We start from the raw sequence: 2,572 nt of genomic DNA on the forward strand, positions 1-2,572 counted from the left end.
GAACCTGGTTTGACTGCAAAGGTATCAGTCTGATTCAGGCTTAAGATTGACCTCATTCTCCAGAGAATGCAGCCCCTAGGTGTTCTCCCACCACACACACCTACTGTCCCAACCTGTAAGAGGGGTTGTGGGGCATGGTTGGGACGCCAGGTTCCCCGAGGGCCACGTAGCCTGTCTTAGTGGGGCGTGATCAGGGTGCTACTAGGGGGTCTGGCCTGGGTGCCACCACGGAAATGCAAATCCAGCCCGGAGTCGGGGACTAGCAGCTCCCACCGTAGGCACCTCCCCTAGTGAAGGTTTCGTACCCTTCGCTCCTCCTCTGGCTCCTCCCATCTCCCTTCCCTTCCTACTCCCTCCCAGATCCCCCACTTCCTTCTCTGTCTTCCCGTCCTTTTCTTCCAGTCTTAAGTCCAGTGCCACCCTCTCCTCCGCCTCCCTCTTGTCCCTCCTCCCTCCTTCTTTGCCTCCCTCTTAGGCTCCAGGTCTCTGGGAAAACCCGGGGCAGATCTTAGGGCCGAACACGATTTGCGCATGCGCAGAAGCTGTGCCGGCTGGGCTGGTAGTTCGGAGGTTCCTGGCTGCTCAGTCCCGCTGCGCTCCAGGCCTCGGCTCCTGTTTGGGGGCCGCTGCGCTGTGTAAGTGTCCCGCTGGGGCCCCGCGTTGGGGTTCCGAGCCAGAGGGGCTGGCTGGGGGATTAGCCCTGTTTGCATCTGCCCGGATCCCTTGCCTGCCCAGGTCCCCTGCTTGCCGGGTCCTCTGCTTGTCCAGGTCCGCTTGTCTGCCCAGGTCCTCTGCCCAGCTGGGGACCGCCTGCTACCCCGTGGCCAGTCATCTGGCGCCCCGCTTGCACCTGCGGTGAGGTGTGCGCACCTGAAGGATCTGCGTACACCTGTCCGGGGTGGTCTGCACCTGCAGCCTCTTTGCGGGCCAGGCTGTCTTTGGCTCTCAGTCCCTCCTCTTTTCCGTTTCTGGAGCCTGAACTTGGGCTGCACTGTGCGCCACGCCCCTCGCCCACAATGCTGCAACGGGAACGGGGTGCACCATCCCTAGTGGTTCAGTCTAGCGGGCCGCCCAAATCCAGCCCTACTGGGCAGTTTCCCTGGAATGAAATCTTTGCGCTGTCAACTCCAGTTTGCCTCCAGTGTGACAGCTTGGGAGGAGAAAGTGTTACACTGCCTGGCCTTTGAGCATGCCTCTCGGTTGTAGCCTCTTTTCCCTGTTACATTGTTAAAGTAGGGCTTTCTGGTGTTATGTCAGGTGAGTGTGACTTTTAACGGAGCTGAAATCAGGCTCCACTGAATTCAGGGAAACATGTGAGGCCGACACACCCCCTTTAAAAACAGCGACTTTGCAGAGTTATGGAGTTAGAGCCGCTTCCTCATCTGCCTTGTCTGTTATTACCAAACAGTAGCACCAGGGGCATGGCGCTGGAGACCTAGAAGTATTCTCGGAGATTTCCTGATGAGGTTTGATTTTTTTTTTAAAAAATTGTTTCAGATGGTAGACTAGTGGGGGAGGGAAGAAGCTAGTGTCAAGAAACTTAATCTTTTTGTTGTTGGTTCAGTCTTTTTAAAATTGATTTTTATTGAGCTCTACATTTTTCTCTGCTTCCATCCCTGCCTCTCCCCTCCCCCTTCAATCCTCTCCCAAGGTCCCATGCTCCCAATTTACTCAGGAGATCTTGTCTTTTTCTACTTCCCATGTAGATTAGATCTATGTATGTCTCTCTTAGTGTCCTCATTGTGTAAGTTCTCTGGAATTGTGATTTGTAGGCTAGTTTTCTTTGCTTTATGTTTAAAAACCACCTATGAGTGGGTACATGTGATAATTGTCTTTCTGGGTCTGGGTTACCTCACTCAAAATAATGTTTTTTAGCTCCATCCATTTTCCTGCAAAAGTCATGATGTCATTGTTTTTTTCTGCTGTGTAGTACTCCATTGTGTAAATGTACCACATTTTCATTATCCATTCTTCGGTGAAGGGGCATTTAGGTTGTTTCCAGGTTCTGGCTATGACAAACAACGCTGCTATGAACATAGTTGAGCACATGTTCTTGTGGCACAATTGAGCATCCTTTGGTATATAGCCCAGAGTGGTATTACTGGGTCTAGAGGAAGGTTGAAGAAACTTACTCTTAAAAAAAAAAAAGAAAGAAAGAAAGCAAATAGGCTGGCATAGTGGCATAGTGGTGTTTACCTGTAACCCTAGTGCTTAAAATTGCCAGTTTACGGCTAGCCTGGGCAACTTAGTGAGACCCAGGGTAAAAAGAGGGGAGGGCATTACGGGCTCATTGGGAGAGAACTTTCCTAACAGGTGCAAAGTTTTTTGGGGAATTCTAAGTCCACGTGCAGTCCATGGTTTCCAGTATTTTCACAGTTGTATGACTGTTGCTGTTCCAGAACATTTTTCTGTCACTGAGAAAGAACACCCATACCTTTTAGAAAGTCATTCTTCATCCCTGACCCTTGGAAAACCCCAGCAGCCATGGACACACTTTGTTTATGGTTTTGCAGGTATTTTGGGCACTTGAAGTTAGTGGGATCGTCCATTGTCCACCTTTGTCTGGCTTTTT

The 2,572-nt window shown here is 51.0% G+C and overlaps 1 protein-coding gene across 2 annotated transcripts in view; it reads left to right on the forward strand.

Moving 5' to 3' along the window:
- Positions 1-385: 385 nt before the first annotated feature.
- Trappc9 (trafficking protein particle complex 9) overlaps positions 386-2,572 on the forward strand; it is a 425,933-nt gene continuing 423,746 nt past the window's right edge. For both annotated transcript variants that reach the window (XM_026782638.1, XM_026782639.1), the window contains exon 1: positions 386-635. The gene's annotated coding sequence lies outside the window, so the exon portion shown is untranslated. The remainder of the gene's footprint in view (positions 636-2,572) is intronic.

This window comes from Microtus ochrogaster, chromosome 15, assembly GCF_000317375.1.
Source record: "Microtus ochrogaster isolate Prairie Vole_2 chromosome 15, MicOch1.0, whole genome shotgun sequence".
Taxonomy (NCBI): Eukaryota; Metazoa; Chordata; class Mammalia; order Rodentia; family Cricetidae; genus Microtus; species Microtus ochrogaster.